Raw genomic sequence first — 11,547 nt, forward strand, 5'->3', positions numbered from 1 at the left:
TTACTGAACTCTAATAGTTATTTGGCTAGATTGCGGGGTAACGCCCAGACAGCAATGAGGAGTGCCTCTGTAAGATCACCACTTAGAACCACCCTGCATTTAGGGGAAGTGGTGACAGGCTGGTCAAGGAAGACTCTTGTTACAGACAAATTTGTCAGTGTTAGTCACACAACTAGAACATGATGTTTAGAAGAAAATCTATGACACTGTTGGGAAGCTATGTTGGAAGAGCTGTGGCCAAAGAAAAGAGAATTACAAATCGCACTTCCATGACACAGATAACTTGGAAATACGGTGCATAAGAAAGTTTTGTTTTCATAATTTAGCTCACCCTAGTTATGATCTATTTTATATGAGGCACAATCTCTATTTTGAGAATATCATTACCTCAGGAAGGAAGAATTACTGCATGATGCTGACATTAAGTTAGAAATATTTTTAGGATTCGGAATGATTAGTTTTTCGGTACCAGACTATCTAATCATAGGCCTTATCTAATCATAAAAACAATTTTGGAATAGTGGCCAAAGCTCAGTGTCAAACAGAAAACATGGCATTGTAATTCACAGGTCACCAAACTACTTTGAGACCGTAATTTTGATCTCTGAACCTCAATTTCCTCATCTCAAAAAAATGGAGACACAGATTATCTTCCTTCTCCATTTTACTGGTATGTTTTGGGTATACCAAATTCGTGAGCTCAGTTCTTCCAGGCAAAAGCTTGAGCAAAAGGAAAAATAAAGAATAGTAATAGAACCATTCATGGTGCCTCAAAAATAATGTTCCCTGTTTTAATTGCGAATCCTCCTCTGAAGGGAGAATTTATCCTTAGATTTCGACCTGAGGACTGAGGGTACTTTACACTGCTCTGTCCCATCACAAATTCTTTGCTCTATCATCGTTTATTCATTCATTCAACCTTTTAGTGAGTTGGTCATTCGCTAGCTAGGGTCATTCCAGCTAAGGACTGGAGCTACAAAGAGGGAGAAGACAGTTCCAGTCGTCATGGAACTGATAATAAAGCAAGGGAGAACATTATACAAGTATTTACGAATGCACTGAGTTTATGCAAAAGTAGTAGAGGATGCTATGGGCACTTTCAGCAGGGCACTAGGTAATGTATTTTGGGGATCAGAATGGATTTTAGAGATATCGAAGCTAACACAAGAAAAATGAGATGGAGTTGGCTAAGCAAAGAGTATAAGGGAAAGTGATTTAGGCAGAGGGAATAGCGCTGATTGATTTTGAGGTACTGAAAGGAAAGTCAGCATGGCTATAGTGTAGAGAGAGAAAATCCAGATCTCAGAGGCCTAATTAAGGGCTTTGTCTGTATTCTGAGAGTAATGGAAAGCCATCGAAATTCTTTGTTTGTTTCTTATTTTAGGTGTTTAAGCAGGGAAGTGACATAATCACTTGCATTTTTAGAAGATCATTCTAGGCACTATGTGCAGAATGGAAGAGAGGATGGCGCACAAGTAATATATGTGGGGAAACAGGAGACAATTGGAGGAAGTGAATTATGGGGTTGGCAAAGAAGGGGAGGAAAAAGTGAACTGATTCAAGAGATATTTAAGAGACAGAATCAAATAGAATTTGATTGTGAGGGAAAGATGAATCAAGGATGACTTCCAGATTTCTGGCTTAAGGAAATGGGTGGATGCCATTTATTTAAATAAGGAACACTGGAGGAAGAGAGAGTTTGGGAAGGAGAATCCTGAATCACAGTTGGCCAGCACATAGCATACACACTAAGTCATTTAGAATGCAAAACTCTCAGGGTATGGATTACACATAGGTATGCAGATACAGGTCCTCATCGAAATCTTGCTTCTAACTTGATTCCTAAGTCTTGCTTTTTAAATTTTGGATGATATTTATACCATTTTGGTGGTCTTTTACTTCTCTATTCTTGGGCATTTCAGACTCTTTTAGGCAAGGTCTGGAGTGTTATCCTGGTTCCAGCTTTAAATTGCAGTTTGAAGCCTCCTCTTTCTTTTTTTTTTTTTCTTTTTCTCCTCTTCTTGTAGATTGTAAAACCATAACTTCTTTTCTTTTATCCTTTTATCTCTCACGTAAGATCTGATTTCATCTGAAGATCATTCCCATAGCTTGAATTTTCTTCATTTCTTTTATTTTTCTTCATTGAGTTCTAATAACTCAATAACTTCCTTTCCTCTGGCTACTAATCTTCCTTGTGTTGTATCAATTTCCAAAATGGAACAAAAAAGGAGAAAACTATTATGAAGGAAGAAGCATATTTTATTACAAGCTATTATTGCCAAATGTTGCTGGGGAACACCTGTTTCACAGTGATGAAACAGGTTTGAACTGAATGTCTACAAATGTTTTCAATCTTCACAAAAGCTGTAGCTAAAAATAAGAATATAGAAAAATTGAAAATAAAGGAGTGGAAATATATATCAGGTAAATACTAAGCAAAATAAAGCTAGTGTAATTCTATTAATACCAGAAAATGTAAGATTTTAAAGCACAAGGAATTACTAAAGAGGGTCACTAGATATGATAAAAGGATCAAATCACCAGGAACAACAAGGAGTTAGAGACAAATCCCACAGTCACAATGAGAGATTTCAACACCTATTTCTCAGTGATACATCAAGCATACAAGAAAGCAAAATTGACAAGATTATAGAAAATTTGAACAAAATAATATGTTTGTTTCAATGGACACATATAGAACATTCCACCCAAAAACTGCAGAATATATATTCTTTCAAGTGGAATACTTTTGATAATATTTGTGACCATATAGGGGCGCCTGGGTGGCTCAGTTGGTTAAGTGGCTGCCTTCAGCTTGGGTCATAATCCCAGGGTCCTGGGATCAAGCCCTGCATTGGGGGGTCTCTGCTCAGTAGGGAGTCTGTTTCCTCTCCCTCTCCCCCTGCCCCTATCCCCTCCTCTGCGTACACTCGCTCTCTCTATCTCAGATAAATAAATAAAATCTTAAAAAAAAAAAAAACCAATGTTCTCTAGTTTAAAAAATATATATTTGTGACTATATATTGGGCTATAAGGAAGTCTGAACAAATTTCAAAGGAATAGTATCATACATATTGCATTCTTTGATCACAATGGGATAAAATAAAAAATCAGTACTGGAAAAGTAATATAAAAAATTCATATGTTTGGAGACTAGGAAACATACTCATGAATCAGAAAATAATGGAAATTTGAAGATCTTTAAACTGAAAGATAAAAGTATTGCATATTAAAAAATGATGCAGATTGCTGCTTCTAGACAGGATGGAGGAACTGATACGGGCTTGGCCTCATGCCATCAACAACCATAAAAGTAGCAAAGTATATGAAACAGCTGTTTTCAGGCAGTGGATGATAGTATGGGGAAATGATCTTAAGACAAAGGAAATGTGTAAGGCGACCTTTATGTTTGCCTCGCTCTTCTGAACGGGGCACTTTCTGGTGTGTGGTGTGGGGAGGTGAGCCCACGTGCAGAGCAGCAGTATTGCTGGGTGAAAGAGGCAGAGAGCAGAGGTTGAGCTGCTGAGATGGCTGCAGTTTGTGGATCAGTATACCCCAGATGGTTGAGCTGTGAAGAAGGGAGTCTCAAAGGTCTGGGGGAAGGTTATCTTCAAGAGTATGGCTAAGTGTTTGGCTGCACATACACCAAGCAAGACCATGTGAGGCCCACCTACCAGTAGTGACTGAAAACTTAACACAAATGCTGGTGCTGGAAGATTGTGGAATTTCAATCCATTCACACTAGAGAGATCTTACCGAGTGCCTTGGGCGATGGCCCTGGACTATAGACAAAACCAGAATAGGATCAAGGTGAATCACTGTAATCCACAGCCTGCCAGAACAAAACTCAACACTCTTTAAATAAAGACAGTATAATACAGTTCCCCACATTGTAGCAACCAAAATTGTTCTACATAAGTTGGAAATTACTAGACAAGCAACTCAAGAAGTGGGGAAATGTGACCATTTGACCAAGAGACAAATTAGTAGAAACAAAGATGATCGTGGATGTTGGAATAAATAGAAGTGGACTTTAAAACAGTTATTATAGGGGCGCCTGGGTGGCTCAGTCTTTAAGCGTCTATCTTCGGCTCAGGGCGTGATCCCAGAGTCCTGGGATCGAGCCCCACATCAGGCTCCTCCTCTGGGAGCCTGCTTCCTCCTCTCCCACTCCCCCTGCCTGTGTTCCCTCTCGCTGGCTGACTCTCTCTCTGTCAAATAAATAAATAAAATCTTTAAAAAAAATAAATAAAACAGTTATTATAAACATGTTCAAGGATTTAAAGAAAAAGATGGAGTTTTCCTTTAAAAGTGTGAGTGAACAGATGGGAATCTCAGTGGAAAAATGGAAACTAGAAACACAGAACTAAATGGAAATTCTATAACTGAAAAACTGCAAACAGAGCTTAGAGGGGAACTTACTGTCTTAAATGCTTCTACTAGAAATGAAGAAAGGCTTGAAATTAGTGCTGAAAGCATGAAACTTAAGAAGTTAGAAAAGAAACAGCAGAATGAACAAACAGTAGGAAGGAAACAGAATAAGAGAAGAAAATGCCATAGTAAACAAAATTATACAAGGCTAATGTAAAAGAATACTAGAAGCACAAACTTTTTCTAGCAAGGTTGGTCAAGAAAAAGAGAGAATGAACACATAAACAATAATAGAAATGAAAAGGGGGCTTAGAAAAGCTTCCAAAATTAAAAAGATAGATTTATGCTAAAATTTTTGAAAATTAGATTAAAATTCATAGTTTTAGAAAATATGACTGCCTGCAGAAGTTCTTCCTATCTCAAGAAGAAATTGAATCTCTGAATAGTAGTTCTGTAGCCACAATATTAATTATCAGTAAATTAAAATCTTCGTGTGAACCAAACTTCAGACCCAGAGTTCTTTCAGTCAAGGACCTTACAATTCCAGTAGTATACAAATTATATAAGTGAATCAAAAAAGAAGATGAACTCCCTAACTTTTTAAAAATAAAATGAATATAACCCTGATATCAGTATAACCTAAGATAATAGGGGATTTGTCATGACCTTACTGAAAATCCTAAATAAGTTCAGTTAGAAAATGGAATCTGACAGTATGCAAAGGAGATGCTACACCATTACCAGGATGGATATATCCCAAATCCAGCATTAGTTTAACATTAAAAACAAAATATGTTTGATTAAATTCAACACACTTATAATTTTTTGAAAAAGCTTCTTTTTTTTTTTTTTAATAATGATTTTTTATTATATTATGTTAGTCACCATACAGTACATCCCCGGTTTCCGATGTAAGGCTCGATGATTCATTAGTTGTGTATAACACCCAGTGCACCATGCAATATGTGCCCTCCTTACTACCCATCACCGGTCTATCCCATTCCCCCACCCCCCTCCCCTCTGTAGTCCTCAGTTTGTTTCTCATAGTCCATAGTCTCTCATGTCTCATAGTCCATAGTCTCTCATGTGAAAAAGCTTCTTAATAAACGAATAAAAAGGACCATTCTAACCAGATAAAGGTTACCGGCCAAATATAGCAGCTAACATTATTCTTAATTTGATACACTGAAAGCATTCTCATTAAGCTCAGGAACAAGACAGGTAGCATAAAGGAGAAAAGATCTAAGTGGATCTTGGGGTGAGAAAGATAACCCTGGAACCCTGCAATACTGTGGCCCAATCTAAGTAAATGATCATGTTTATTGATTGTAAGATTCAATATTGGTTTTTTAAATAATTTCTTCCCAAAGCAATCTATAAATTCAGTGCAATTCCAGTCAAACTCCAAATGAAACTAGTGTGTGTTTGTGTATGTGTAACTTTTTAAACTATATCTATAATTTATATGTAAGAGCCATACATATACTTATGAAGAAGAACAAGGTGGGGAGATTTGCCTTACAGGTTACCTTATTAAAAAGCAATTATAATTAAGCCTTTTGGCTCTCTGAGCAGCTTCGTGGCAGTTGGCAAGAACACATGCCTTACAAAAGGTGGCAAAAAAGGGAGTCAAGAAGAAAGTGGTTGATCCATTTTCTAAAAAAGATTGGTATGAGGTGAAAGCACCATTTATGTTCAGTATAAGAAATATTAGAAAAACACTAGTCACAAGAACTCAAGGAACCAAAATCACATCTAATGGCCTGGAGGGTTGTGTTTTTTGAAGTGAGCCTTGCTGATCCTGCAGAATGATGAAGTTGCATTTCGAAAATTCAAGCTAATTACTGAGGATGTTCAGGGCAAAAACTGCCGACTAATTCCATGGCATGGGCCTTACCCGTGACAAAATGTGCTCCACGGTCAAAAAGTGGCAGACCCTGCTGAAGTTCATGTTGATGTCAAGAATACTGATGGTTATTTGCTTTATCTATTTTGTGTTGCTTTTACTAAGAATACAGCAGTTAGATTTAGAAGACCTCTTATGTTCAGCACCAACAGGTCCACCAAATTTGGAAAAAGATGATGGAAATCATGACCCAAGAGGTACAGACAAAGGACTTGAAAGAAGTGGTCAATAAATTGATTTCAGACAGCATTAGAAAAAGACATAGGAAAGGCTTGCCAATCTATTTATCGTTTCCATGATGTCCTTGTTAGAAAAGTAAAAATGCTGAAGAAGCCCAGGTTTGAATTGGGAAAGCTCATGGGGCTTCATGGTGAAGGTAGTAGCTTTGGAAAAGTTACTGGAGATGAGACTGGTGCGAAAGTTGAATAAGCTGATGGATAGGAGCCACCAGTCCAAGAATATGTTTAAAATTCAGACATTTAATGGTGACAAATAAAAAATCTTACTTTGGTATCTTAAAAAAAAAAGTTATAATTAAGCCAGTGTGGCACTGGTTCAGGGTTAGAAAAAATGACCAAAAGAATAGAACAGAATACCTAAACAGAACTACACCTATATGGAAACTTGATTTGTGACAGGCTTTTTTGTGGATCAGTGAAAGAAAAAATGGACTTAAAAAAAAAGTGTTAATACAACTTAAAAGCATGATATTAAATCCCTACATTCTACCAGGCACTAGAATAAATTCCAAATAGATCAGTAATTGGAATGAGAAGGGCACATGATAAAACTTCTCGAAAACCAAATAGAAAAATATTTTCTGGCTTTGGAGTCCAAAAGGATTTCTTTTTCTTTCTTTCTTTTTTCTTTGTCTTGTTCTTTTCTTTTCTTTTCTTTCTTTTCTCTTTCTTTCTTTCTTTCTTTCTTTCTTTCTTTCTTTCTTTCTTTCTTTCTTTCTTTCACAGAGAGAGAGAGCACACAAGCAGGGACAGCGGGAGGCAGAGAGAGAAGCAGACTCCCCACTGAGCAGGGAGCCCAATGCGTGGCCCGATCCCTAGACTCCAAGATCATGACCTGAGCTGAAGGCAGACACTTAACCGACTGAGCCACCCAGGTGTCCCCCAAAAGGATTTCTTAAAGAAGATCCAAAATGTATAAATCAGAAAGCAAAATGACAGCCAAAACAATCTTGAAAATGAAGTCCCAAGTTGGAGGATTCACACTTCCCAGTTTCAAACCCTACTACAAAGCTGTAATAATCAAGACACTGTGGTGATGGCGTGAGGGTAGACTAATAGATCAATGGAGTAAAATAGAGAATCCTGATAGAAACCCTTCCATTTACAGTCAATTGTTTTTCCACAAGGGTGCCACGCTAATTCAATGGGGAAAAAAATAATGTTTTCAACAAATGGTGCTGGGACAACTGAATATCCATGTGAAAGAATGAAATTAGACACCTACCTCAACCCTACACAAAAATTAACTAAAAAGGAATCATGAACTTAAATGTAAAAAAACAATAAGACCACTAGAAGACACAGAGTAGTAAATCTTAGTGAACTTGGGTTAGGCAATGATCTCTGAGATACAACCCCAAAAGGACAAGTGAAAAAAAAATTTGAAAAATTGGACTTCATCAAAATTAAAAACTTCTGTGGGGAAAAAAATACCATCAAGAAAGTAAAAGACATCTCATACAATGGGAGAAAATATTGACTGAGGATGGTAAAGAAAGCCCTCCAACAGAGCAAGAGATGCCGATGCTGGCCATCAAGAAAGCAAGCCCTGTTAATAGTAAGGTGTGAAGGCATATGGGTAGGGCACTACAGTATCTGCTACATGGTCCCAGACTCTCTTCAGTAGAATTAGGCCGGCCCCAGTCTTAGCTTGAGTTTCCCCCAAAAGACTCAGCTATTACTGAGGCAAAAGACTCGTGCTATTACTTTATTACGGCAAGCAGTTCCAAGAAACAGGGGTAGGAAAGGAGAAGTGAAGTAGAGAAGGAGAGAGAACCCATATAAAATTGCATTGTGGACGTGGGGCCATTATTAAATGCCAATGATTGCTTGATATCTTGGGATAGTCCTTAGGAAGCCTTAAAAGCACCTGAAGACCCAAAAAGCACCTGAATACAATTTTTAAAATACTGATTGGTTTTCTCCCCACAGGTAGTTAGTTGATATCTGTAAATTAAGACTCTCTTAGACCTCATTCATACCTCAGGTTCCCTTCAATCAACATCCAACACAGAATTGGTGGTAATGGATAGCAGGGATAATTGAAATCACAGAATAATAGCTACCATTTAGTAAGTACAAGGCAGTTTTATATAATGTCTAATCCTCACAAAGTAGCGTTTGTTGTACTGATTTTATTAATGCCCAAGCTAAGATTCAGCTAACTTAAGGAACTCGGCCAATGTCACAAAGCTATCAGGTTTTGGAACCGTGTTGTCCTTCTTTTTTTTTTTTTTTTTTTTCAACTCCCAAAACAATGCTCTTTCTGTTATACCAAGATGCCTCTTAGATGAAAGGATTGAGATTCCTAAATCTCCTTTAAGCCAATAATTTTTAAACCTGTTACTTATTTTTTAAGTAGGTCATACAAACCCATGGTTTAAAATTCAAGAAATACAAAAGGATATTCAGTGAAAAGTCTCTTTTTTGCCCTGTCCATGAGTCACCAGGTTGTTCTTTTCAGGGGCAACTAATGTTACCAGTTTCTTGTGTACCTTATAAATATAATTTTTTACACTTTTAACAGAAATGGGTTATTCTACCAATGTAAGCTGTTGTTAGACATCTTAGAGTATAAAAAAATAAATGGCTGTAAGAGTTTAGGCTTTGTGTGTATAAGAATATGTAAAAAGCACTTTTCCAAGATGGAAGTTTCTGATGAATTCTATTCAAACTTTAATTTATTATTATTTGGCAAGTCTGTTACCTCTGCTCAATATAGCTTTTGTTTACCATATCTTTTTCAATAAAGAGCCAGATAGTAAATATTTTTAGGCTCTGTGTCATGACTGTTCAACTATACTGTTATAGCATAAAATTAGCCATTGACGATATGTAAACAAAAGGACAAATGGATGTGTTCTAATAAAACTTTATTCACAAAAACATGTGGCAGGCCAGATTTGACCTGAAGGTCATAGTTTTCTGACATCTAGGGGATACTTTTTAAACTAGAAAACACACAGTAGTGTGTAACACACCGGCATTATTTGGGCACACCAGCATGATGAAATAAACCCGATTTGTACTGTTTGTCAATTTCTGTAGCATAAATACTCCCAATAAGATGGCTGAGTTCAGTCTACCAACAGTTTAAGAGTAAGATTGAAAATTCCTAAATATTTGAGAATTGGTTCTCATGATCTGATGAGAGATAGTTACAGCACACCACTGCATGCAAAACCTTGAGATACAGGATAATGAATATTCTAAGAATAGCTAAAGCCAAAGAAAATACAGGGAGAAAAAAGTTTCAATTTTTTTTTTTTTTTTACTCTTAGAGGGTTTGATACATGTGAATAAACAAAGTTGGTAGAATGTACCTTTCCATACTCACTAGTATTTATGTTGTTTTTGTTTAATTAGAAAACATGGAGAGAAGAAAATTTTATGTAGACAAAGAGATCACTTTTTGTATTATCAGGAAGTCTGGTGACATTGGCACTGAAGTTCAATGTAAAGTGAAAAGAGCTGGAACTAAAAGACGTGTGCATGTATAAAACGTGTGTATATGTTATGTATGTGTATATATTATGTATATATAAATATATAATTTATATATTTGAAATACACATTTTATATTACATACCATTTTAACTTCTTATGGTTTACAACTGGTTGCTGTTTTCTGTGTCTAGTGATTTTTTTATTTGGTATCCGATGTTCCAAACATTATGTTGTGAAATATTTGCGTTTTGTTCTCTTTTTTCAGAGTTTTGAAGTTTGTTTTGGCACACAGGTTATTCGGTTAGTAGTGAAACAACTTGATATTTTCTTTTTTCTAAACTTTTTAAAAAGATTTTATTTATTTGAGAGACCAAACACGAGCAGGGGGAGGCGCCGAGGGAAAGGGACAAGCAGACTCACCGCTGAGCCAGGACCCTGAAATCATAACCTGAGCCAAAATCAAGAGCCGGGCACTCAACTAACTTGAGCCACCCAGGCACCCCTCAACTTGATATTTTCCAGGATTATTTTAAGTTTTATTAGAGTGTGCCTAGACTGGCCTTTACTCAATGGCAAGTTTAGCTTTAATATTAAACCTTTGCCCCTCTGGGATTTCTGTTGGTTGCCCCATTGCTCAGTGACATCTCTCACCTCTGGTTGGGTGGAATTTGAACACCTCCTGGCCGTCTCTGTGCTCTGAGAATTGTGCAGCTTACAGCCTCTGGTAGTTGTCTGAAAACAGTTGTCTCATATCTTTTGTCCAGGTTTCTAGTTGTTTACTGATGAAGAACAAGTTCTGTACCAGTTACTTCTTCATGATCACTTGTGAAGCTCAGCATCTTGGCAATGTCGAATCTTCCAATTCCTGTATATTTAGGTCATCTTCGAAATTTAAAATAAACTATTAAAATTCTCTCCATACAATCTTACATTTAGGGTTAGCATTGTTCCCACGTCTTCATACTTTTATTCCATTGCAAATGGTATCCTTTTAAGATTTTTATTTTCTACCTGGTAGTTGCTAGTATAAAGGGGGAAAATTGTATATTTTTTCTAAGCAGCACCTTTGTATACTGATTTGTCTATCCAGTAATTAAAGTATTAATTATTTTGAATTACATAGAAATCATATTCAAATAAGGAATAATGATAGTTTCTTTTTTTTAATGTTTGCTTTGTTTATTTATTTATTTATTTATTTATTTATGTAATCTCTACATCCAACGTGGGGCTTGAACTCATGATCCTGAGATCAAGAGTTGCATGCTTTTCCAACTGAGCTAGCCAGGCACCCCTAGGTTGTTTCTTTAATTCCGATCCTTGTATATATATTTTTTCTCACCCTACTTCACTTTTTAAGAGGTCTAATTCACTATTGAATAGATATATTCCTTTCTGTTTCTAGTTAGCTAGGATTTTTTAAAAAATTTAATTCCAGTATAGTAAATACACAGTGTTATATTCATTTCAGGTGTACAGTATAGTGATTCAACAATTCCATATATTACTCAGTGCTCATCAAGATAAGTGTACTCTTCAAAAAACACAAGAAATAAACAAGTGTTGGTGAGGATGTGGGGAGAA

At 36.4% G+C, this 11,547-nt stretch overlaps 1 pseudogene; it reads left to right on the forward strand.

The window, feature by feature from the left end:
• Positions 1 to 4,345: 4,345 nt before the first annotated feature.
• Positions 4,346 to 6,745, forward strand: LOC103674486 (annotated as a pseudogene).
• Positions 6,746 to 11,547: the final 4,802 nt, after the last annotated feature.

Source organism: Ursus maritimus, unplaced genomic scaffold (genome assembly GCF_017311325.1).
Source record: "Ursus maritimus isolate PB19 unplaced genomic scaffold, ASM1731132v1 scaffold_25, whole genome shotgun sequence".
In the NCBI taxonomy this organism is placed as follows: Eukaryota; Metazoa; Chordata; class Mammalia; order Carnivora; family Ursidae; genus Ursus; species Ursus maritimus.